Genomic DNA, 27,973 nt, shown 5'->3' with positions numbered 1-27,973 from the left:
ATGCCATGGGGGTTTAGTTTGGTGTAATTCTCCCTAAATTGAAGCAGTTTTTTTAAAAACCCACTATTTCAATTTAGGGAGAACTAAACTGAATTAACCCTGTGTGACATTTACAAGCAGCCTTAAATTTTCGTTCCCTGAGCCCTTTGTATGTTTCATTTCTTGGGTTTTTTTTCTCCTGCCTTACACTTCACTGAGGAATATGGTCCAGTGCAGAGTTTATTAGAGCTGTGAAACATAGAAACAGTCAATTTCTTAACCACCACAAGATAATCTCATATTTCTAACTTTTGGTTTTATTTACCTAGGAACCTGACCTGAAGACTATTCTCCCAAGTTGGACTGTCAGGGATGAAACTGCTTCTGTGTTTTATGGTTCTGCCAATTTCATGTTATAATATAAATGAATGTAATGAAATTTGGATGTGCACGTACATACATACATGCATATGCACAAGGGTAATTAGTATAATGAAACATAAACATTTCGTTATTTTAAAATGACCGTTTTGGAGTGGAAGGAGGGTGTTTTGCTAAAATATATTTAAAGGTCATAGGGAACCTTTAATGGTAGTAGATAAATTTAGCCCTATTTAAATTCAAGCCCAATAAGAACTTTATACAATCTTTTGGACAAAGCTTGCAACGTTCTAATCTCTGCAAATCCACTCTGTACTGTTCACTGCTCTTCTTATTAATCAGTTCTACAGAGCTGTACTCTTCTCAATACTGTTACACACACTGCATTTTTATTCTTCAGCTTCAGCTTGGCCTTTTCTATATTTTTGCTTCGTCTTACATTCAATTACCCGCAGCCTAGTTTGCAGAATAGGATACTATTGGTGGCTGCATTTAAGCAACAGCACATTATGTCATCTTGCTTCATATATTTTAGTCTGCTCTCTTTTAGGATGAAGCTCATTTGAGAAATCTTTCCTCTGCCTTTGGGGAGAAATTATTTGCCTTCTTTCATTCCGTCTCAAATTTGCCTTCCCAATGCCTTTGTTAAAAATAATAATAATAAAAAAACTTATTTACATCTTCTTGGATTCTATTAGTTAGCTAAATTGCCTAATTGTTGCAGTTTTAGGATTGCCAAGTCATTTTCTCTCTCTTGAAGCTTTGTGGCTCTATTTTATGGCTTCCATAATAGCTTTTAGTGGCCCAAATTTAGATCCTACTTCCTTCAGAAGTTTTTGTATTCATTCTAATGTATACTGTCATATTTAAGAAGACCATATCCCTCCCATACATATGAATCTGGGACAAGCAGTCATTGAAAATGGAAGATATTAGCTCAGTAAGAGGTGTCTTCTGAAGATCTCCAATGTTAAAATGAATGCCACTTAGAGAAATTTGCAGTCACAAATTTAGGGATGGTATTTGGTATTTAATTCTAGGCTAGCATAGAATTGCCAGGCTTCTTATGTCATTCTTGCCATTGCTTTGAATTAATCTTCCTATCTGAAGTGATGGACTCTGTTCTTGAGCAGTCCTCAGTGAACAAGGATGTGTAATCACAGCATGCCAAAAAGTATCCAATTCTTCTATTGTTTCTAGCTCTTTAATCTACATCTGTGGATAAAACATTTTTCCTTTCTCTAGAAGAAAAAGCTTTTGTCATGGATTGCTTATTTTGCAACTTTGGTAAACACGATTGCGTAGTGGGTAAGTTTATGCTAATCCATTAGTCAGTAGCATAACTAGGGCAGGGTGACCTCCCTAGGCACTGATGGTGGGTAGAGGGCAAAATAAATGGCTTTTGCTGCAGCCAAGTGATTGCGATTGTGATTGCGGTGGCGGCAGCAACTGGCAGCTGGTGCTGCCACTATTTGTGGCTGCAGCCCCAGACACCCTGCTACTTTGTAGCACTGCTGCCTTTACTTCATAACTTCTACCAAACAGAAAATTCCCTATTGAAGACTGAATCCAGTATTCCTTTTTGAGCATCAGTTTAGCTCCTTTCCCCTCCTCTTCTGATGATCCCAAACTTTTTGGGTCCCATCTCTGGATTTTATGTGCATCATATTTGGCGGTTTTTAATGATCCATCACCTTAAGAACCTGAAAACATTCCATATATCATGTAAGGACAGGAAGTATTTGTTGAAGATGATCATTTAATAAAATTTGTTACTCAGGCACATTTAATAATTAGGATTCCAGTTAAATAGAGATTAAAATAAGCAGTGTCTATGCTATTTATCACATTTCAACTCCAAGATGGTATCCAAATAGATATATAGTTACCTTGACAAAATATGCTGAAATGTGTGATTTTTGGGAATTGAAGAGGAAACAACTGCAGTATTCTAGAAAATGTTATTCTTTGTTGATGTAGTACCCAAAATTCTTAGCTTTTAATCATATAAAATACAGTGGAGCCTGAAAGTTCATGCCAACCCTTCAAAATAATTGTCTTTAATTAATATTATTATTGATCATGTACTAGGAGACATAGTCTGAGTGATATAAGGATTTCAAGATTTCAAGGGAATGCTTTACAACTTAATTATGTTTCCCTGGGAGATTTAACATGATTCAATTTATTTCCCCTTGTGTTTCATCAATCATTATATGAGTAGAAAGGATATCTGAACCTCATTTCTATATGAATTTCTGCAGATTCAAGAAGTATTGACAATATATAGATTACAGGAAGGAAGGGGGAACACCTACAGAGAAATCAGCCTTCTGAGGACCATTCTCTCTTGTTTCTTGGTAAACCTGCTGAATACAAACTGTTGAGTTGCACAGCCTATGTATACCAAGTTCTGCTGTGAAAACCATGTTGAAATAGGTCTATCGTTATTTTTAGTTTATTTCTTTTTAAAAGCTGTTGTTGTACATAGGGCGTGCACACATATTCTTTTCCTGTTGCAAAAACTCTTCAGGTGTTAATTTGGGCCTGTTTTCTACATGATGTTCCATTGCTACCATAATCCACAACACAATTTAAGACAAAATGGGCATCAAATCCTGCAATGTCTTAGTTCCCCAGAGACTCTCCATTGCCATGTGAAAAGCCACTAAGCTAGTCACAGCAGTTTAGGACTGGAAGGGACCTCATGAGGTCATTGAGTCCACTCCCCCCCTGCTCTGGACTATTTGTCACATTTTATATGAGACTTGTGAAGCGCCAGTTGAAATGGGATAGGATTTTATTTTAAGGTCTGCAAAGTCTGCAAGGTACTCATCACATAAGTTTCCTTGTTACACAGTGGACTAACATTGCCAGGCATATTATGAGAAAGGCGTATTCTGTTGGTAATGAAACACTTGTCCCTCATCCTCCTACTGTTAATAATACAGATTCTCAAAGGAGAGAAAAAATAAATGCTACTGGGGTACAATGCAACTGCAAATGGGAATCACAGCATATCATTTTCTGCATACCTTGAGATGCTGAAGAGGTTTCTCTCTGGGTTATCTGAAGATTGGCAGTCAGGAAAACTGGCATTGAACCCAGCAGAGGGTGCTACAGAGTTTGCAGCTGGTATGCAGTCACATGGCACTGGAGAAGTTTCATTACCTTCTCTAACAGTCTGACTTTCCTCACCTGCTGTATAGTCTGGTTAGCAATAGCAGGAGGAATCAGAGATGTTCTATTGCTAGGGGGTGAGATGAAGGAGCTTTTTAAAAAATATCAAATAATTCCAGATCTGAGTCAGTGACTTTTAAAATGAAAGGTCTACTCTGTTACCGTTAATGGGCAGGCTTTTATAATTCTTTGCTATTACAGTACTAACTTCCTTTTTTCAAAGCCTTCCCGAACCCTCATTGTCCAGCATTTGTATCCCTCACCTTAATGAGTGCTAAATAAGAATTATATAAGTATTTCAATAATTCTCACTGGACAGTTAATTAAGCAGCACTGAGTCTAAGGAGCAGTCATCTATTACCTCCTTTTACAGACAAGTGCTTCCACAGACACAAAGGGAAGAGGTCAATTTTTAAAAAAAATGATGTGTGGATTAGTAATTTTTCTCAGTAATAAATGACCTAGCTAACAAGCTGAAACAGTGAAATAAAAATTCACCTTTTTTTGGTCCCCTCATTTTTCCGATCCATTCTCTTGTGTTTCCTCAACCTTTTTTAACACAGGAATAAATTCCCTTTAACTTTTTGGGGCCTGAATATGTTGAATTAAAGCTCTCCAAATTTGCTTCCTTCAGTAAATCGCATGGGGCATGGCCCTGCCCAATTCTTCATTACACATTCTTTTTTAACAGCTTCTGTTTTTTCTCACATTTGATAGATCGTACCACAAACTTCAACTAGAGTGAGTGCAGAGGACCATAACACCAGCCTTACACACAGGGTATTTTATTAAGTCCAGCAGTTAAAAATATACAAAGTTCCTTGTAATAATCCATTCATTCTGTTCTCGCCTGATTCTTGGAGTAAGCCTGCACAATTATTCAAATCCCAGCTTTTAGCTACAGCGTACACCTCGCCATGGGGCTGTGCCTCTGTAATCTTGCTTTGGTCTTGCATGTCAAATGGAATTAACTCCCATAAGAAATGTATGCGAAGACAACCCAAAGTGTCTAATCCTACTGCTGTCTTAAATTTCTGAAACTCAGACCTGTCATCTTTTTCTATAGCTTTGTTCAAGTTCTCACTTATGCTTCAGTCCATCCAAAGATGAAGTTTAGGGAAATTTGCATTTTTATATATTTTTCAGTTGTGCACTCCTGTGGCCTTTTCACGTGTTCCCTTTGTAGAAGTATTCCTCCCCCTTAACTCCAGTCCCATTTTATACTCAGTGGAATTTCTGATAGAGGTGGATTCAGTTGTTTTTAGCTGGCAGCATGCAAGTTTAAACACAAGGAGCATTTCTTGATGATTCACATGCCAAACCAAAACAGAAGCTGGGACTTGTGTGGGAGGGTGTGTGTGGAAATAATGATATCATCATTACTATACCTTAAGAGCTCAACCTAGCTAATCACAAAACCTAATTCTGACTTGATTAAATCTCAAACCACATTGTCGTCTTCATGAATAAAATGCTTGCTTAAATTAGCTTTGGTTAGTCTAACTACACTGTTTGTGTGCTGTATTAAGAATAGATTAGCTTGAGAAGGCTTTCTCATGCTTCTGCCTTTGGCTCTTCTCTAGGGGGCATACTTTCAGATGTCAACAAAACATGCCAGTATTATAAATAATGAGGGGGAGAAAAGCAAAGCTTTATCGTAGAGTAAGTTAATTTACCACTTACTCAATAAAATAATCCACCAGATCTGATTAGGGATGGCCAATTTTAAATGAACTAGCCAAAATGTATTTACATACAGAATCCAGTTTCAACGTAAATTCAGTAAAAAGCAATTACAAAATTATAGTCAGCTAGAAAGCTGATTTTTCTAGGTGTCATGGCTAAGTGAAGTTGGAAGAGTAAAAGAGACTTGTATTAGTAGATATTTATTAAGTGGTAAGCCACAGCCCTCTCCACTTGAAAGTTAATTAAGGCTGTAGAATGGTCATATTTGTACAGCAAATATGTTGATGGTTTAAACAAAGACACACAGTAACAGTCACAACAGAGCATAGCACCCCCCACCCCTGAAAAAAGGTTAATGCATCGCTTTCACTAATCATCACTGTAATAATTATATCTTAAAAAATGGAACAATGTTACAATCTTTTTCTCCCATCCATACTTTTGGGAAATAATGTAGTAGCAGTTAATTTTGAGACTTCATAGTTTCACTGCAGACGAGTACTTGGGTTGAAATATTGATAGGTGGAAAAAGGTCAAAGTATTTATTCATATGTAATGAAATTATATAAATATGAAGTATATTGTGCATGTCAATGTGCTACTTTCTTTCCACCCTATTTTCTTAGTCCAGCTATAGATTTTAAGGCATAAACTCTTTAGTTCATAGAACTTCAGCTATTTTTTCATACCCTAATTCATTTAGAAATGTAACTGATGTATGAGTTTTGTTGTTGATGAATTCTCATGCTCAGTGACAGGAAGGCTAACTGGTGTTCCACTATATATATTTACAGTGTTCTCAGTGGGCAAGGTCCTTAAACCCTTTCTCCAAGAAAATTCCCCATTTAGTTAATTTGGAATTCTTCTTGTTACTGATTCTGAAACATACTTATCATCCCTGGCCCTGCCCCTGAAGGATGGGATGCACTAGGCACCTTGGATGAAGGTTATGCCACGAATCTAGCCTATTCTGAGGAAAAATACTCTTCATATCTTTCTCCGATAAGCACTCACTAAATGCCACTAATGGCATTTTTCATTTGAACACCTTAAAATATTTGTGCCTTGTGCCAAAAATGACTCTAAGCATTTCTGTGAAATAGACATGGTTCAAATTATTGGGAAGCTGCGGGGTGGGGGGAGGGGGGAGTCCATGCACCACCATGCACAGCCCCTGGCCCCCAGCCCCAGCCCCGCGGTACTGGCAGGGACCCATGTACACAGCCCCAACCCTGGCCAATTTTTTTTGCAGACCCCCCACAAGAATCAAAATGTAGTTTGAACCCTGGAAATAGGCACTAGAAGATTGGGTACCTTTCTCCCTCTCTCTCTGGTACTGGTAATTAAAATGTATTATGCCAATCCTTATTGGGTAAAAATTGATGTAGCACCACTGAACTCAGTCATGTCTAGTGCTCTCGAAAATATAGGATGGAATGATAGAGATCTTCATGTACATGTAGCAATGAAATTCCTTCACTTAAGGTAGGTTGTTTAATGATCTTTGCCAGTTTCTTCTCTCTCTCTCTCTCTCTCTCTCTCTCTCTCTCTTTCTTTCTGTCTGCCTCCCCTCTGTAATATATTTGTTGTTATTCATACTCCTATAGTCAAGACACTGTTAACATTTCCTGCATATTCTTGTGTTTTAATGAACTTATACAAATTTACCTGAACAAATTAACTCTGGTTTAAAATTTAGCATTCTTCTTGATGTGTGCATACAAGTTGGACTATTAATTGCTATTATTATATTCCATCATCAAAGGAAGAATAAACCCCTGGATTTTTCCAGCTAAGAAAACCATTTTCCTCAAAAAATTTTGTTTGAAAACATTCTGATAGAGCATTTTTCTATCAGTAAATTCAGTTTTGTTGAATGAAAAATTTCTCTGGGAACATATCAATGTTGAAAAAAAATTGTGAAATGTTGATAATGTGAAAATGTTCCAGTTAAGTGTTTCTGTAAGGGCATTTTGAAGTGACTGTGTTGAATTTTATATTATACTAGTAAAAATAAAAAGAGTTGAAACCGTTTCAACATTATATTTTACTGAAATAAGAGATTTTTACAAAATGTTAATGTTGTTGGTAATTTAAATATTCTTTGCACGAACAAAAATAAATTTCACATCTGTAGAATTTCATTCAAAATGGATATTCCAGATCCTACAAGCCTTTTCTTTCCAAAAACAATTATCCATTTGAATATACTTATTCCTCTGGCTCAAGAGCAAGTCACAATCGTGAATATCCTGTTTTTAATTTTCTAAACTTCTGATAATCCCATAATAACAATCCTCCAAAACTAACCAAACAAAGCATACTTTAACAAGGAGCAAAATGTCAACAGGGAACACCCTTTACCTGGAACTGAACTTTTGGAAAGTGAGTTAGATGTTGCATTTACACTTGCAACATCTGCCACCTCCTGTTGGATCTCTCCTCCCTGCCTTTTTTCTTATCTTGTTACCTATATGATCCTTATTACTATGGTGTCTACACACTTCAGAATGAATGGTATCTTTGTGAAGTAGCAAGCTATTATCCCATTTTACAAGAAGGGAACTGAGACACAGGGGGCACATCTACATGAGATGTTTACTGCGGAGCTGCCTAAATAGCTCAACAGTAAAGTCTCAACGTCTGCACATGCATCCCTATTAGGCTGTAGGAAATGAATTAATTCTACTGCAGCTTAGTACTTGTAAATACAAGTACCATCCTGTAGCAATATTCTTTAGTGCACAACAATGCATATGTAGATGCTTATGGGGACAGCTGGGGCACAAGTGTGCTTCAGTGCAGGGTTGCATACCAGCTAGCCCCAGACCGGGGCTCCTTCATGTCCAGCCAGTCCCTCCACAGCACATTGAGCCAGGTTAGAGTAGCCTCAGGATGGTAGGCTGAACCCTGGGGCACTCTGCCAACCAGGGCTGCTGTGGTCCAGCTCAACATGCTGTAGTTCCAGGCACATGTAAAAGCACAGTGCCCAGGAGCAATACATTCTGGCGTGATATGTGCTGGAGTTTATTCATTCTCATCAACTTCATGTGTAGATGCGCTCAAGTGAGTTGCCCACGGTCCAAGAAGTGGCCTAAGGCAAAGTGGGCACTAGAATGCTGGTCTCCTGAATTCCAGGCTATCACTCTAACCAGAGGGATTGTGCTTCTCAATCTCACATCTTTTCTCTTGCCCACTTGGGAGAGAGTTTCTCATGCCTCACCTGCCCCTGATTTTTCTCCTTTTCTCTACTGTTGTCAGCTGGACTATATCTTGGTAGCTGGTAAATCCTATCCAAAATTATTTAAGTCTGCCAGACATGTTAGGAGGCCAGCTTGGTTTTTTTTGATGTGTGGCTCACTAGGGCACCATCTATGGACAACGTGCTACATTGCTAATCCAGACCTGCACTAGCATTCTGAACCTGTATTTTCAAAGTTCCTTGGGCTATGGGAAAGAAACTAAAGATGGGAAATTTCTCAGGATATTAAATATCCATGTACAGGATAAGAACTGTGAGGCTTCATGAAGAGTTAACAGAAAATGAAAAATGCATGTTGAGCTGCAGTACACAGAGAAAATGTGATAATATTGGCAACTAACACAGAGAAAAGTTTTGAAATTTGAGTACATGTATATGAATGGCTCACTGGGGCAGGGGGTAACTAGGAAACTCCTGGCTAAGGAGAAAGGATCTAACTGGAAAAAATAATTATGAAGGATGAATTCAATGGGAAAAGAGTAAGTTGAGCTGTTGGTTATTTGTTGTGAGAGTGAAAACAATAGTGAAACAAGAAGGAAAAGACAAGTAGCAGCTCTGGTTGTTGAAGGAAAGCCAAGGAAAGAAAAATAGTGGGAAGAGAGTGAGGAGTGTTTCCAGCAGTCCAGGTTAATGCAACAAGTAAAATGAAGGCCCAGCTTTTGTAGTCCCATAAATGAAAACAGAATCGATTAATCTCAAGCAAGGTTAATGATGGTGATTAGGTGTGATCAGACACTTGGGCTGTGCTTGCCATGAAGCAGCTTGAATGCAGTAACAAAGTAAAGGATTAATGGTAACAGTAGACTAGTTATACAACAAACACATTGCAGAGTAATGGACCTAGACAACCGATCCAAGTGTGAAGCTACAGCTGTATGGCTGCATGCCTCTGCTAAGTCTAACCAGAGGACTAACACAACTCACCCTACAGTGTGAAATTGGTGAAATACTCATCACTTGTTGCATTTTATCACAATAATTATTACGGTTCTATAATGAGATATGCTTATCCCCTGTAGAGGTCTACTTCAGTTTAAGAATGTGAAGTGCTTTGAGATCTTTTGCAATATGTTTTATAAATGTACACGATTGTTGTTATTTTAGAATTGCATCATTGACTCAAATATTTCTATATAAATCTATTTCTGATATGGCTTCTTTTTTTGTTCAGACCAAATGGTACAAAAATGGTATAACATGTTAGAAATACTCAAATAAAATATATCAAGATTTCTTGCAGCAGTATTTTAAAATATCCCATTGTCTTGTGAAAATAACTAAAACAAATGTTCTGTGGGTTTGCATTTTTTTTATACCCTTTATAGCAAAGAACAGGGATAAATGATGCAGCTTAAGTCACAGCTGAACATGAGGCTACAAAATCTTTTACATGGTGCTAATAATTTAGGCTCTTGCCATTTACTCTACTTAAGACTTTCCTTTTCATTAACAAATGGAAACACCTCCTTCCCCTTCTTGTTTTTGCCTGACTTTACACTTTTTTGAGCCTTGCAGTGGGACCTATAAAGAATATAGCTGAGGTAAGGGAAGGTATGAGAAAGCATAGACAATAATGCTGTCTTAAAGTTTGACTGGAAAAAAAATCCAAAACAAATCCAAAATCCTAATAGCTATAGCTATAGGTATAGCTATATCACAGACCGAAACAAGAATCCAGACCACCTACATCACATGGAAACATGTTTCTGAGTTGCAGTTGAACCTGTCTATCCTGGATTGGCATGGTCAGCCATCTTTGGATCCACAGATAAGACAATCATGGAAAACAATTATCCTCAACTGCATACACCCACACATACCTTCACATATTTTCTCTTTAGTTCCATTCTAACTCAGCTCACATGAGTTTGTAAGCCTGAGCTTTTCTAAAATTGTGCTTTTTTGAGTCCTTATGTATCTGCCTTAATATTACTAAATTGTATGAAGAAGAAAAGATGCTTTTAAGAGGCAATTAGACTTTTGTTTAAATAAAGGACAAGACTAGGTCTGATGTTCAAGTTCTGGTTCTACAGCTCCTACAGACTTTCTGTGTGATGTTGGGTAAATTGCTTTCCTCAGTTTTCCTACATTTTATGGAAAACAACAACAATTAATACTGAATTAAAGTTGAATCCAATGTTTGTAAATTGCTTTGAGATCCTCTGACAGAAGGTGCTATGCAGTGCTAATTATTATTGTTATTGTGGTGTTAATTTCTTCATTCCATTTTGCCTTGAACCTTGCCCAAGAATAGTTAGCTGCTTGCTCAGCTCATCTTTGAGCAGCTGGTTATATACATTCTACATTATGACATCAGTGGAAAGTCTAAGACAACACAGAATTTTCAAATGTTATGAACCAAGAAAACATTATGGGTCAGTGTTGTCCTTGACAGAAATGCACTGGAGTTAGAGCATTTATGCTATGGATGAATCTGGCACTATGTTGTTGCCGTGATTTTTAGAAGTTGTACATCACGTGAAAACACAGGACTAGTATCATTGGCTTTAAAGGATACTTGGATTAAACGGCTTTTGCAATCTTCAAACACTTTAAAGGAAATTCATTCTGCAATGAAATCAATGGCAAAGCTCCAGTTGACTTTAGTGGGACTAGAGCATCACTCAGTGGGTGCATCCACATGAGACACTGCCTGCCTGCATCTACCTGAATCTTTTACTGGACTGGAGTTTCTGTGCAATAGAGTCACCAAACAGCTTTTTCATTACACTGACTGCACAGTAGCCTGAAACTACTGTGCAGTAGCATCACGTCATGGTTTCTGCCATGCAGCGCTACTGCACAGTAGTCACAGGCTACTGTGCACTCAGTGTGTCATGTAGATGCAGCCACTGTGCCTAATTAGCTCTGCTGTAAACCATCACTGTCTACATGAGTGATGCTATTAGGTCAAAGTAAACTAATTAACTCTGCCATAGGATAGAACTACCCAACACCAGTACTATTCTATGCAGAGCTATTTACAATGCCACAGCCAGGGCTATCCCTAGGGGGCGGCAAATCGGGGTGACTGCCCTGGGCTCCGTGCTTTGGGGGACCCCATGGAACCAGGCTGGCTTCATGTCCAGCTGCTCCCCCCCGCCCCAGCCTCCCCTTGCCCACGCCAGATCCAGGCCCTGCACAGGCTGATTTGCCTCGGACCATGCACCCTGCTACGATTGTCTCTGGCCACAGCACATGTGTAGACAGTGACCAACAGTGACCACTGTCTGGGGCATGAGAACGCTACCAAAAGGGGCTACCTGCTGGCTAGACCCACACTGTATCACACTTATGCCATAGCCAGCCCCTCCACAGAAGATTGAGCTGGGCAGGGGCAGCCCTGGGGTGGCAGGTTGACCCCCCAGATTTTTGCCAGCTGGGGCTGCACCCCTCTTGGCTCAACATGCTGTACTCCCAGGAGCACATGTAAACGCTGTGCCTGGGAGCAATAAATTCTGGTGCAAACTGCACCAGAGTTTGTTGTGCTGAATTAATTTCATGTGCAGATGTGCCCAGCGTGTGTGGGTGTGTGTGCATGTGCATATGTGTGTACGCACATGAGAAAGAATTTCTAAGAGGCAAGGCTTTTTGTGATATATTTCATTGGACCAACTAAATAGTTGGGAGAGCTGTCAAACAAGTGCCCTTTCTCAGGTCTTGATGCCCAAAAGCTTATCCAACAGCTTTTCAAACTGTACAGTTGGTCCAGTAAAAGATATCATAAAAAAGCCTTGCCCCAGACATTTCCTGATCTTTCATGGCTACAACAACATTCCTAAGCTAACATACTCTTCCACCATCAAAATTATCCTAGCCATATGAAGTTAGAACATTATAATGACACTAGTAGCTAAGTGCCTCAACAATAGATGGTCACAATACTAATGACATCATAGCCCGTGTTATTTAATAATATTCAAAAGATGAATTTTGTCTCTATGAAACACAGTAAACAGGTCATCACAGCTCATCTTATATAAACTGCCTTTGTAAGACAAAGACAAGCTGCCAATATATTATGTCCTGAGAGTCTATAGCTTAAAACTTATATTGGCCCAATAAACGGCATCACATTATCTGTCTTATCCTTCTATTGAATGCAGAACACATGCTGCTAGGAAACAAAAAAGGACACGCATTTATTTTCAAGCGTAGGACTTTGGAACCACTTGGGAAGAATATTCTTGATTGAGAACCAAAACATTCCATGATGCTTAACAAACCTGCAAATTGAAAAATCAACATCTGTCCTGTGTAGCAACATAGCAGGAGAAGGACCTATAGCCTGAAAAATTCAAAATATTCCTTAAATTATATTTTTGTGCATTTACAAAATTACTACTCTCCGAATCAAAAGTCTCAAGCTGTTTTTATCTAAGAGCATATGTTGTGTCGATAGACAATATCTCAACCTGTAGTCATACATGAAAAGCCCTGCTGCATAACATAATGGACAGTCCTGTGAACAAGAAGCTGCATCTCAGTGAATGCTCCTATAATAATATTTTAAAATAAATGATATGCATCATTAAATCACTGAGGATGACTAACTCAATTTTAGAAAAACCACAACTCCCGCAATCACAGTTGCAGTTCCTATTTGAATATTTTAGTTTTCACCTGAGCAGCCAATAGAAGCTAGTGAAGCACACTCTGCATTCAAACAGATGAAGGCACTACTTTAAAAGAAACAGAAAAGGAACCTGTGATTATGTAGTTACAGTAGCACCAGCTGGATGCTTCCATGTCTGCATGGGATTTTTTTGGGGGGGTCATTTTTTGGTATTTATATATCACAGGCATGTCTTCATGAAGTTATTTTAAATAATTTATTAGATGGATCTGTTCAAAATTGGAGCCAGCTAGATGTCTTTAGGACAACCCCCCCCCCAAACTGTCTTCTAAACTTATTTAAAGGTTTGTGTTAGAGGAGGGCATTTACCTGCCTCACTGCTGATATTCTAAAAATACCTCCATGTCCATACTATTATCCATTCTTCACGTCCAATTGCTCTGTTATGGTAATAGTCAGAAGCACACCATGTAGTAATTACTTACAGCTGACTTAAGAAAAGAATATTCAACTCCCCCACTGTTCCACTAGAAGGTCTTTATGCACTATTAACTCATTCCTGTTTATTAATACTCTACTGGTAATTCTGGCTGCTGCTTTTTAGGTTTGTAATAGGAGGACTATTAAACAGCAATTATTGACCATATGGGTTGGTGAATATTTGTTGTTGTTGTTTTTTATCCTTTTAACTTGTTTTTAAGGAGCCATTTCACAACACAGTAGAAACAACATTACATCTGCCTGAAATTAACAACCTTGGCAGTGTTCCCCACCTAGAAAATGCAAACTTCATATTTCAGAAATATCAGATGAAGCTGCAGAAATACAGAACAATTTAGAAAAATACGAGAATCCTCTGTAGAGGGCAAAGGAAAAAATCTTTGCTTTCATTTTACAGGCATAGGCAGTTTTGTGCTTCTATCTTCTCTGCCTCTTTTAAGATAAATAAGAACACACGGGGGGGGGGGCATTTCCCCACTTTTTATCTTCTTGTTCTGGAATTTACAGATGATCATTTCTGAATTTTAAATTAATTAAAACTGATCTAGAAGAAGAGAGGTGGTTATCCTATCTTCGGGTTCCACTAGAAAGTTGCCCTGCTGAGTGAGTCTGCCTAGAGAAAGGGTTCAGGAGGGAAAAGATTGCAATCATTGTATCTCAACTAGGTGGGCTGGAGAAAGTGTGGTCTTTTACAGCCATTCTTGCCTTTAGCTAGTAGTAGCGGTTCTCTCTCTTGCAGTTTCCAGCCCTTGCCTCTCTGCTTCTGCTGCAGTTCTTCACTGTTCCACCTACTGGCTTTACACAGGCAGGGTGGTAGCCAGCTACAGTTCAGCCAACTCTCAGAATTGGTGCATTCCTCTTCCTCTTTCTCAGATATTGAGAATGAAGGATCCAGGCTGAGGTGAGAAAGAAAGTGGTAACTATGAAGAGGGTGAGGTAGTGAGTAGGAGGGAGAGAGAAGAAGAAGAGTAATGGGCCAACAGTGAAAGAGAGCTCTAAGGAGAAGCTTGAGATGAGCAAGAAGGGTTGGGACATATGCCTCTGGAAGCTTGTAACATGGGGCCAACAGTAATCCAGCCAACAGAAATGTCTCCATCATGACCCAGGGTACGTTACCATCACTAAGACAATAGGGAATTGAACTTGTATGCATTTGTGCTTCCCCACTCATTCCACAGGAAATAAATCTGTTCATTTTTTAAAAAGAAATCTTAAGGTAGAAACATAAAAAGTGCTTTTTAAATTCACCTTATTTACGTTGCAAAAGCGTTATAATGAAAGATGGGAAACAGTTTCCAAAAGAAATGCATTTAACATTTTTAAAGTTCCCAAAGTTTTATTTTTGGATTTTCTTCAATCAAATGTATTGAAGAAAAGTCACATTTTGAAGATGAAACAGTTCAAGAGAACTGTTCTCCACTAACTCAATGTTTCTGCTAACTGAACTTTTTCTTAATCTCTTAATACTATTTTCACACTGGGTAGAAATTCTCGTGTGTGTATATTTGGCTTGGGTTATGAGTCTTAGCCATACCAGTGTGGTCTTTTCAGCTGATGTCCAATAACAAATCATTTTAGAAAAAACAGAGGGCACCATTGTTTCTGATCACTAATACATCATAAATTTTCCAGTGCCAAAATGACCAGTGTGAAAAGTAATTACATTTTCTAAATCTGTTGTTTTGCTGCTAATAAAATACCCTCTTAATTTTTTTTTCTATTATAAATTTGCAGTTGTAGTTGTTTTTTGCGTTAAAATGGTTCTTTGCTATCTCATCTGGGAAAACCATAGAATGACTTACAAAACAAATTGGAAAAGCCTGATGCATACATTGGCTGTGAAACACCTTCAAACTTAAGCTGTAATGTGAACAAGTTAAATAGTAGCATCTACCTCTTGACCTATCAGTATATGATCACATACATTCAGGCTTATGCAGGCAAGGAAGTGAGTGCTTATATAAAACCATGCTAAAAATAATTACCAGGGGTGTGGGGGGAGTGGAAGGGGGAGGGCTGGGATGGGAATGGGGAGGGAATCTGTCCAGCTTCTGTGCTGTTAAAACAGGATATTGTATTTATTCATCCTGGACCTATCACAGAAGAATGCCCAACTGTTGTTCACACTAAAAATCATAGTTATGCTAAATCCATGCATTCCTTTGTTCTTTGTTGCTGCTTCAGCTTACTTTACAGGATCATATGTGGTCTTAATACTTGACTCCTTAAAAACAGTTCACTCTTCTAAGTAGTATGTCTTGTTGTGAGCTTGGAAAAGAACTGAATTGATTTCTAGGTTGATTTTAAGGTCTTGGTAAAACCCTGTCTGCAGCACAAGATCCCACTATGTAGGGAGCCCTGATATAGCTCTTGATGTATTGGCTCCAGAAGAAGAAGTACACCAGTATAGTTAGTGAGGCACTGTGTCTCATCTAAGTAGCTCTGCTGAGATGTCGACCTTCTTGCATCCATGTGTGGTTTGAGACCTGTCCGCATGAGAAATATTGGCCTTTCCTCAGCTGATCTTCAGGCCCCAGTGCTGCAAATTTTGCCACTAACTTCAAAGGAGATTTTTGAGGTTGAGCCTACTTGATATAGAAACTAAGGAGCTGTCAGAAGACTGAAGGTTCTGGCTATGGAACTTGTTTTCTAAGTTGGTCTAAAATTGCCTCAATCTGTCTATGTTTCAAGCACACAGCTAAGACCCTCCATCTGGTATTACTTTTGGGAATGGGCTGGGGGCACAAGTGTGACAGATGGAAAAATATATATATATTTTAAAATATTTGCTGATTAGGTTAATTTAATTAAAGTGCACTGTATCTGACATCCTGCTCTGTAGCTATGTCTTGTGTAGCTTGTTGTTTAAACATGTGTCCAGGTGGATACATGTCATTTAATTTTTAAATACTTGAATCACTGGGTATCTTGAGTGAGATGTCCCACTGATGCACTCCAGTGCTCTAGCAGGTTCCAATGTGGTCTACATGTAGAAATGACACCCAGATTGATGTCAGACCCTGTTGAGGGACTACCATAGCTAAAGGGTGCAACTACTTACTAGCAGCTTTGGTCGCTGATTCGATTCGGAAGAGATTCAGCCCGATTCTGCAGCCAACTCTCCAAATCCAAATCGAATCTGGAGCTCCTTTAATCTCTCCCAGTCTAACTGGAACCCTCTGAATCGATCTGAAGAGATTCAGAGAGATTCAATGATTTGGACATAGACACAGCTTTAAATGTTTGTTTTACATACCTCAAGGTACCAGGTGGCTTATGAACGCTGAGATGGTGGGGTGGATGGAGCGCCCTACAGGAGCTCAGGGGAGGTCCCCAGCGCATTCTGTGGTGGAACCAGAAGTGGACTAGAAGCACTTCCGGGTCCACCGTAGAGTGCGCAGGGGACCCTCCCCCCCACTTAGCAACTGGTGCCTCCTGGGCCTGGGGTGGCACCCAGGGTCCCCCCACAGCTGATTACTGAGCCAGGGGGACATGGGGGGAGTCCCCCACGTGCTCTGTGGTGGACCTGGAAGTGAACCAGAAGTATTTCTGGTCCACTTCCAGGTCTGCTGCTGAGCATGTGCTCCCCCCACCCCCGCGCTCCTGTGGGATGCTCCATCCACCCCACCATCTCAACATTCACAAGCCATGCCTGGTACCTTGAGGTATGTAGAAAAAACATTTAAAGCTGTATCTATGGCCAAATTGCTGATTCTCTGAATGAGCATTGAATCTTCAGATTCGGATTCGGTCGAATTGAATTGGTACAGTGATCTGAATCAATTAATCGAATCATTGTCCCCCAAATCAGGCTGAATCTGAAACTGAATCAAATATGGCCTGCTTCGCACACCCCTACTACTTACCTTGTAGGTTTCTGAGCAATGGGCCTAACCCCAACCCCCAAGAAAAGATTTGGAGTCAGTTCAGTTAGCTGGCTAATTTTCTACATCCTTAATTTGTATCTGACCCAAAATATTCTTTAAAGACCCTGGGAAATTATATTTTCACAAAATAAAATTGCAGCATATAAATGACCATGCCACTGATATATAGCTTAATCATGCTGGTAGATTAACAGTGTAGCAATGTATTCTGTACTGAATCTGTAGTGTAGCAGCAAACCCAGAACATACTAAAAGAAGAATGTTGTGCTAGTGGTTTATATGTTTTCGCTGTTGGTGGGAAGAGATTAGAGTTGCACCACCTTGTCAGTTCATCCCCTTAGCTAATAATATATTATTTCTTACAAGTATTTGGCTTTTTAAGCCTGGCTGCTTCTTTTATTTTCCAAGATCCACTTACTATTGAAGTTTAGCTTTTTAATATGTTTAAGTACGTGGGACTTGAAGATTTTTGAGCTCTAGAACAAGCCATGCTTTTTATTAGCTTGCCATATATTATCTGTATTATAGGGGGAAACTTTATTCTGTTATGCTGAGGAGGGAGAAGGTGGTGAAATAGAAAAGTCAGACACCCTTGTTGCAACTAAGAAGCATTCCTGGCCTGACAAATGTTTCTCTCTGTTTTATAATGGCGGAGGCCATGTCTGTGAGGCAGGGATGGGTGCTTCTGTCATGCATCTGGTACATTGTGTGAATAAGGAGGGGAAAATGGAGCAAGCAGATGTGGGACATGCCCAATCTGCAGTACCAGGACCTGTCTGTCAGATATTAGTTTTATGTATTCAACTAGAAAGTGATTGTAATTCCCATCACAAAATATAGGCAACTTTTATTGCATTTTTGCCTTCTCTTTGATTTTGCCTGCTAGAAGCTGTAGTATATCTGAGGGACCTGGCAAAATAACACTATATTTCTATCAAAACTGTAGTGGATGGAAAGGAATGGGAAAGGAAATTGTGCATCTTCTGCATCCTGTACATCCTCTGCCTTGGAATGGTGTATTTTATGTAACTGAATGCATGGTAATCCAGTAACATACTCATAGGAGTAAAGGACACTGAACTACAGTGTAAATGGAAGATTATGCGGCAAAAACTGATGGTGGCAATAAGGCCCAGTTTTAAAATTGGTCTTTCCATCCCATATTAAATATCCAAACACTGTTCCATGGAACTAATTTAACTCTGACTGACATCATTTGAAGGATGGGCATATGCATCTCCTTTAACAATTTTTGTTTGGGCACCTCCACTTCTTTCTTTTATTCCCTTGTCATTTGATATGCTCTATGTCAGTGCTCTTACCACTCATGCAGTCAACAGAGACCAGCAACCAAAAAATTACATTAGGTGTGTTTTGTGGGGGGACAGGTTAGATAGTGCCCTAAAACTGGGACGTCTGGTGATTCTATGATTAAGTATAGGAGATAATACCCATTGGGTGTGTCTACACATGTATTAATGTGCTTTTTCTAATGTGCATTAAATTTAGTACCTCCAATATGAGGGCACTTTAACACAAGCTCCAGGGGTGGAGGGGTGGTGCTTTAATTAGAGCGGCTCTGCGAGCTGTTCTAATTAAAGTGCTGCCATGTCTTGTGTACCAGCTTCCCTATGTTTAAAAATGGTGGAGGGGGTGCTCCATCGCCCTTTTTAAGTTCAGGGACATTGATACACGAGATGCAGGAGGTTGTTGGAGCGCAGCAATTGCCATGCTTTAGCAGCCTTAATTAATTGAGTCTGCTCTGATACACTGAAATTTCAGTGCATCAGAGCAGCCTTGGGTCCTGTGTATAGGCACCCTGACGTACTAAATGAATGTGCAGTAGGCTGCCCTAATGTGCAGTACCAAAAGCACACATTTCTTAAGTGACACTTAATGCACAGTAGCCTGTTTACTGCACGTTGGCACAGGTGCACATTTTTTAAAGTGATGCTTTAATGCTCAGTAAAATAGGCTCCTGCACATTAAAGCACACTTTTTAAACCAGGTAGTGTCTTAGTGGCATAGAAATGGCATAATTAAATGAATAGGTAGCAAATGAAGAAATATGCAGCCTTATTATAAACCAAAGCCCCCTTAAAAATTAGAAAAGTTAGAGAAGCAAGTGAGCTAGTGAATATGGCAAAATTAAACTGAATTCTACAAAGCTGAAGTATCTTAACACAAGGCAGAGATAAATTTGAGAGAATGGCTATTGTTAAGTAGATTCTTGTATTTAATGAAAAGACAGGGTAACTTTTCAAGTAGAAGTAAGAAAGATCTAGTGGAAGCAGGAAAGGGAAATAACATCAAATCAGACAAGAAAGAACTTGCTGGACAGTTTGCAGTCTTGACAGTAAGACCAGCATGACTTCATTCAGTTCCCATCAATGTAATCTGAGTACGTTCCGTTAAAAGAATTAGGTTGTCTTGTCACCTGAACTGGAGATAAAAGAAATAAAGTAAGTATGCTAAATGAAGATTTAGCAATTAGGCCAATAGTCATGTTGGTTCATCAGCGTAAGAACAAGCACATCAACTAAAGTGAGTTTATATTTACCTCATTGTAACTGTAATGGCCTATTTTGTTTTAATTTGAATAAACCATATTATACGGCCTGTTAATAAACACTGCATGACTTTTATTACCATTTAAGGACTGAAAATCTAAAGTTCCTTTATACACTAACAAACACAGTTTGCTGACCCTGAAATGGCATTGAACATTTTCACGTGTACAATATACACGTGCAACATCCTTCCAGATTTGCACTGGGGCCACTCTTGTATCTGAAAGCCAGAACCTTGAGACATGATTTCGCAATTACGTATTCAATGACTTACTTTAATGTGATAGTTTTCTGAGTTCCAAGATAGAATTATTTCCCTCTCTCTTTCTCTCGCCCTTTTATTAGGTTGGCAATGACAATGGAACAAGAAACAGTGGCACCATTTTGTCTCTGTAGCAAACATTGCCTTGAAAACATACAGCAGGCAAGAGGGTATGAAGAAATCAGACTAGAAGGAAGGTTCAGTGCTTCAGAGATTGTAAGTGTTCCATTCTCTACGTTCCTCTGCAAACAAGGGGCAAGCTGCTTATAGTCAGGAATTAAACCTCTTCTTTTTCACCGAGGAGCTTCTTTTTTAAACAAATGGCAAAAGGCAAATAGTGTTATCTTTGGAAATCCTCCTGCAAGAATGCATTATGCTCTATGAATTATCATGTCCTTTCAAGAGCGTTACTTTTTCTTTTTCTACCATCTTTTTCTTTCTTCTTTTTGTCTGTCCTAGAGCTGAATGAAACATGCTGGCATGAGTGTTTATGAGTTTTGGTAAGCCTTTTCAAGTGTTCTCCCTCCCCCTCTCTTCCCCCATGGTTTATCCACATCTAACCCTTTCTGGGATTTTATTTTCAGTTTCAGGTTCATTTGAGAGAGAGAAAGAGAAAAAGAGGGGGAGATGGAGGAGAGAAAGAGAGCGCACAAGAGAGGGAGATTGGGGCAAATCTACTGGAATTTGCAAAGTGAGTGTCACTGTTTCCTTAGCCATTTAGGAATACTTACCATTTTCTGTTAACATTTGGCTGCCTCTAGAATTCAAAGTGAGGAGGAAAAAAGAGGCAAAGTAGTTTATCTTTTTTTTAAGCACAATTGTTTAAACTATAAAGCAAAAATCTTCTCTCACTGTCTTTTCCTGTAAATGTGTGCGTTTGCTTTAACATTTGTGAATGTTTTCTTTGTTAGTACCTGGTCACATATTCAAAGTTTGATTTTTACTGTTCCTGCCCCAAGCAGGCGAAAATCATAGAAAAGGACATTATTCTACATCAAGCATGTACTTGGGGAGAGAGAACTGACACCAGCAGAACTTGTGCTGATAGCAAGGGAGAGAACAAATACTGGGAGATTAAAAGAGATGGCATTGGTAGCAGCCTATATCTGTTCTCCATAACACTGAGTGAATGGCTAGCTTCCTTTTATAATGCTTCTGTTGGGCTGCCTTCCCACAATAACTGATCAGGAGACTTGGTGGCAGTCTTCTCTATACTGGTGATCAGTTAATGAAGGGTGGGGAGGGAGTATATAAGCAAATAGAGCTAAATCCTTAAAATGTATCATAAAGAAATTGAGATTAGTGGGAAATAAAGGTCCACCAGTTTAGGACAATAATGCACAGGGCTAGTCTGTATTTGGCATGTATTAACTTTTCACGGGCTTCAGAGATCTCAGTTTTATATAAACAATGTAAATACACTGGGATACTACAGTAAGTTTACAAATATTACATGTCAAATGATATTTGAATCACTCTCCGGTAATATGATTTTTCTAACTAAAAGGTAAGTTTATGTCTTCTGAAATGAATATATATTCCTACATAATATAAAACAGCTGCATAGAGCTCTTGGCAGTGTTCCAGGCAAGGAAAACCACAAAGGGTAACTTCCACCTGAGCTCAGATTAGCTCATCTTCTCCTGGCTTTGTGCCTTTCAGTTTGCCAGACAGAGCTGTCTTAGTCTCAAATGCATATGGGTGATATGCACGTAAGGCCAGACTGTAACTAGCTTCTTCTCTCCCTACACTGAAGGTAAAGTCCATATGGGCTGTGGAAGCATGCTTCCTCTTTCTCCAGATCCTATGGAGGGATCGGGAATGCCAGGGGCAACAAGCAAGAGATGTGTAGGGAATGGGACAGTCCCTACCTCCAACCCTAGGCTACTGCACTATCCTGCTGCTACTGCTTGAATTGTCCAGGAAACTGGAATTTGAGGGTCGTCACATTCATGGTGGGGAGTGCTACCTAATGAAAATAGTTTCTGCCTCTGACAGATGTTCAAAATTCATGCAGGTCCTACATATTCTGCCAGGTTCCGATCCAGATACAAGGCTGGTCTGACTAATGAATAACGAATGAATTCAGCAGAAACGCCACAATAAGGGAACTCTATATTGCATGTGTCTGGCTGCTAATGTATATTGCTGCATTGAGCTGCACCTCCAGAATCTTTTAGTCCTAAACTCACTTTTTGGCTCCAAAGTTTTGATTCTGTCCTCTCCCCTTTCTGCTTTGAACCCCAATGACATCGTATCTATTGTATTGGAAAAGAAGTGCTCTGGTATTATAGTAATGAGCACGATATACAAGCCTTAGCTATGCAGTTTGTTATACAGTCATTATGAAATTCCATGGTATGTAGTATGCAAGAAGCCAAATTTGATGATCTAATGATCCCTTTTTCCCTTAAAATCTATGAATGTATAAATTGGCCACTCCAGGTTTTGTCTGTTCTTGGCCCTAAGCCACACTTCCTTATATCCTCTCACCTCTTACTTTTTTTTGTAAGACATTTCCAAAGCTGTTGCTACTAGAATGTTATACTGTCAACTTTCTGGATACTAGTAGAGTAAGAAAAGGTAGAGACAGAAATGTCTTTCAAAGGCCCTTCGCCCTGTCTCCCACCAGCCTTAGTTTAATAACACGATAAATCAAACTCAAGCCTCAAAAATGCCTTATTACTTTGGGAAATGTAAAGTCCCTGGCACTCTATTAAAAATTCTCCCAAATTATTCTCCCAAATTCTCCCTGCCTCCTCCCCTCCCAACTGTATTAATATTATGCATGGTAGTTTGTGTAACATAAATTCTTCTTTGAGCAGTTGCACACAAAGTTTCCTGTCTTGATGTGTGTGTAACCCATGTATTTCATAAGACTGGATTGTTCTGGCCATCAGTGTGTCAACCTAGATGCTTCTGCCCTTAAGTATCTTTCAAAATCTCTTTCCCACCAGCACCTCAGGACCTGGTAGCATATTAGTATCCTCTCTGCCCAAACTTCCCTTGCCTCTTTTTTACTGTCACATGGTGTCCGCCTACTGCTCTTTGACCCTGTGCAACTCATGTTACTGCTTAACTGATTGCAGATAGCTAACTTCTAGTTTGCTCCGTGGCTTTAAAAAATAGATTTAAAAAAAGAAAAAAGAAGAAAAACTATTTTGCTTCACTATTTTTTTATTAATAATTAGTATGTCCTCATCATTTCCCTGTCCCTCCCCCAATTCACCAGGCTTCAAGTTAGCAGAAACTAAATCACTGGGGTTTGAGGCATGTTCTTCTTCTGATGCTTCAAAGATATGCACTTTATGCACTTTTATTGTTCAAGTGAAAAGCATGATCTTGATCATTGCTAAATCCAATGGTCTTTTTCAAAGTGGACTCAGAAGGCTAGAGATGACTTTTGTTTGCTGGGGTGCTCCAGGAAAGCCTACGTGAGCAAAGAGAACTCGACAACAGCTAAGGTTCAGAACTCCCCCTCCTCTCTCTTGGACATATGATTCCATTCTGAGAACTGGGACTTCTTCTGGCAGGAGTAGAAGGAGCATTACTCCAGGAATGAGCTGGAAAAAAAAGTCTCCCTCACTGGGACCCTTAGAAGTGAGACAAAAGAGTCTCAAAATGCAGCAGTGACCTAAACTGAGTTCCTCTGGTACCCAGATATCAGCTTTGAAAGGAATGCCTTTGATATTGGCTAAATCCTGGCTACCTTCCTTCTGAAACCAGCTCTTCACCACTGTCAGCACTTAGTACCTTAGTAACATCCCACACTGAATGACCTGTTGAAACACCTAAGGCATACATACCGTCTCCTCCATCTGTGTAGAAAGGATAAGGGAGTACCCTAACACAGCAGGAAGTGTATCTACATCCCTTTAGTAGTTATACTGCTTGTCATTTCCTCCAAGATGCAGACTTATCTCCTACACATCCCTGGTCCACTCCATTGGCACCATGTTGGGAACCAGGGAGGATGTAGCCTCCTGAGGAGAAACTGATCTTTGAACCAGAAACATACCAGAAACTGATCTTTGAACAGGACAAGGCCTGGTTCCCCTGGGAAACAGGCAACTAAGATCTTTCTCCATATATATATGTTGTCTCCCATTACCAGAGGTAATGATGTTGAGCCTGAGTATAGGATCTGACTGTTGCTCTATGAGACTGGCAGGCACAGAAGCCAAAGTGAGCAGGGGCTATGTTGTATATATATAAAAAAGATTTAGAGGGGACAACATATATATATATATATATATATATATATATATATATATGGAGAAATATCGCAGTTGCCTGTTCCTCAGGGGAACCAGGCCTATATATATATATAGTCCCCTCTAAATCCCCATTTTACCAGGTATCCTAAGGAAACTGAGGAAGGATGCTGGCACAATGCTTAGGATAACCCTGGCTTCAGCCAGGCATTAGCAGGACTCAGATGTGTTGAACTTTTCAACATAGCCTCTGCTCACTTTGGCTTTTGTGCCTGCCAGTCTCATAGAGCAACAGTCAGATCCTATACTCAGGCCCAGCATCATTACCTCTGACAGCCTATTCAGATGAAGTTCAGGATAATCTGCTTAAAGGCAGTAAAGACTCAGCTAGACTGACCTGTAAAGCTATGTGGAAGATGTTCTGTATTTGGGCATGTGAACATTAGCTATCTCACTTGAAATCACCCATTTCAGCATCACTAGACTGTTGTGTAGCCCCGAGACAATCTGGAATTTCTGTTAGTTCCTTAAGGGCCCATCTAGATACAGACATCATTTCCCCTATCCAGGGCCATGCTGGATTCTCTCATTTTGCATTTGATAAATTGAATGATTTCCTTAATGATATTTTTACCCCATGTGAGGAGCCCCATCCCTCCTGGGACTTCAGTGTAATCCTAGCAAGGAAGGGTCCCCCACTTTGAGCCCCTAGCATCTTATTTCATGTATCACTTATCATTGAAGACTTCCTTTTTGCTAGCCATTACATCAGCTTGAAGGATAGAGGAGATTCAGGTTCTTGAAGCTACTGCCTTTTACATGGTGCTTCATGAGTACTGGCTTATTCTCAGCCTTCATTCCAAGTTCCTGCCCAAAGGGGTTTCAAATTTCTATGTAAACCAATTTATTAATCTCCCAGTGTTCTTCCTCAAGCTTCACTCATCCCTGGGGAAAGCTAAATTTCATACACTTGATGTAGTTCAGGGTGTTATATTGCCTTAACAGATCAAAACCATTCAGAAACATACACACAGTTTTTGTGCCCTTTGCTGGATGGAGTAAAGGGTCAGGCAAAATCCTGAAAACAATATGCTGCAAGTGAGCCTGGTTAGATGTGCCCAGCCACACAGGAGCTTATTCCACAAGCATTTAGCTAAGCTCTGCTGAAATTTGTAGAGCAGATACATGAAGCTCAACCCACGTGTTTACAATATGTTTTGAAAGGTTTTTCTTCCTGTCCCTGTTTAAGTAGGTCTCTCATACCGATCTCCCAGCAAACAGAATTCTGTTTGCTCTTCACTAAGGCTGGAATTCATCAAAGAAGAAGGAACAGTTACTTCCCCTACAGTAACTCTCTTTGAGTAATGTTGTTACAGGGGATCTATGTCCTACTCTCCTTTCCTACTACTTCTTTAGGATTCTGCATCAGCAAAGGATGTGAGAGGCAGTCGCCCTCAGATGGAGGGGAGTCACAATGCCACCTAGGGGATGAGTGTGCCGATCCAATGAGTATGGCTGGCTGAAGGAATCTGATCTCAGTTACATGGGGTGCCTCCATACCAAGCATGTGGACAACCCATCATAAAGAACCCCTGTTGTTATAAGGTAAGAAACTGTTCTTTATTGTTTCTTTGACTTCCCCCCCTCACCCTTTGTTTTCCCCTGCAAAAGGTAATTAGGCCATAAACAGAGGTCTGACAACTAATTCTATTTGTTGCAAAATTAATACGCAAGCAAGCAGATAATTTTAGTGAAGCAAAATTAAAAAATATATATTTTAATGACATTTTAAAAACACCAAACCTATTTTTTTCTTCTTGCACGTCTCAGGCTTTCCTACTTTGGTATGCACAGAGACACTAATTTTAGTGAGTGAATATTCTGCTTCTGTACACTCCCTCTCTGTTCAACAGGCCCTACTAGTCTCAATCTGTGGACCAAAGTTGCTTTTCATTATCTTTTCTCCTGTTCTCTGGCTCTTTTCAAAGAGGGAATGATCTGAGAGAAAAGACATTACCTTTCTTATCCCTAAATTTTCATTGACATTAATAGGAGTCAGGTGGCCAAATCCCTGCACACAGCTTTGAAAATTTAAGGTTTAATGTTTTTTTTTCTGGATAGGTTCTTTCATTGCCAGAGTTCTGAATCCTCTGAAAAGATATTAAATATGCAACTATACAATGTCAGCAGTGCCTAGAGAGTTTATCTCCAAAATTATCACCTGCCTTCGAAAAACCTATAACCCTAAAAATATTGATTGGTTAAAAGGTAGCAGATAAAGACTAAGACAGCACATCAGCAGATTACCCTAATCAAATAAAAAGAATATTAACGGGGGTACTCGCTGTTCTGATGATGTTTGGTTTGAAATACAGACACCTTGACTAAAGTTATGTGTTTCATTCTTTTGAATATTTCTGCTAGACATTTAAATAAATTACCAAAGAGAGGGAGAGGGAGAGAAAGAGAAACTAGAAAAACATAAAAAGCATTTTAGGGGATAAATTTAACAAGTTTCCATTTGTAGCAAAATTATTGTACACATTAGGGCAAGAGTTTGAACTTTTCATCATCTTTATACTGTATTCTCAGCAGTCAACCCTAGAGGCCCCACTTCAGGAAAGTATATAAACTCACACATGACTTTAAGCATGTGAGTAATCCCATATAAATCAATGGTCCTACTCGTGGGCTTAAAATGGTGTGTATATGTAAAACATTTTGCTGAACTGAGGGCAAGGAAGTCACAAAACCCACCAGTTCCATTTGCAGGGGACTTGTTTTCATTCTTATCGGCAGGTCAATAAGGGTTTCAAATATAGCCAAGAATTCAAAGCAAAACTCATCTGAAACCAGACTATGTTGCATGGTTTGGGATGCAACCTATCAAATGTTGGACAAGTTCTTATTATCTTGGCACTTGCATGGCATTGATTCCTGTAATGCCTATGGAACTTACAATCAGAAATTTATTTTTGCATTGCCCTTCTGAAAGTAGGACATTGTGCACCAGAAATACTAATTTGGTTAGGTAGCTGAATATTGCAGGAGGATTTCTGTTAACTCTAGTGCGGCAATTCTTGGAGAAAGGTATCATTCAGCATGAGAAAGAGGATCTGAATTTAACCCCAAATGACTTGACCAAAGTCCTAGAAGAACAGGAAATGGAACATTTGCATGTCTTGAAACCACCCTTAACCATAAACTATCATGCCATGCAATTCCACAACCAAATCTATAGTTTGGCACTAACTTATTCAAATATTGTTTGAAGCTCAACCTGACTTTGTCTAGTCTTTTCTTTATTACCAATATCTTATATGGTTTTGAAGGCCTTATACTTAATATACTGTTCTGTAGAATGAACCAATGAGAAATATCACTTGGAAAAGGTCAGAGTCAGGGTCTCTAGTATGTAACTAGTAGTGTCATGAAGCCTACAGCTAAGCTGTAGTTTATTTTATTTAGTCTACTT

The sequence above is a fragment of the Gavialis gangeticus genome, unplaced genomic scaffold (genome assembly GCF_001723915.1).
Source record: "Gavialis gangeticus isolate Ggan-Ray unplaced genomic scaffold, GavGan_comp1, whole genome shotgun sequence".
In the NCBI taxonomy this organism is placed as follows: domain Eukaryota; kingdom Metazoa; phylum Chordata; order Crocodylia; family Gavialidae; genus Gavialis; species Gavialis gangeticus.
The sequence above is the reverse complement of the archived record's forward strand: the minus strand, read 5'-3'. Positions refer to the sequence as shown.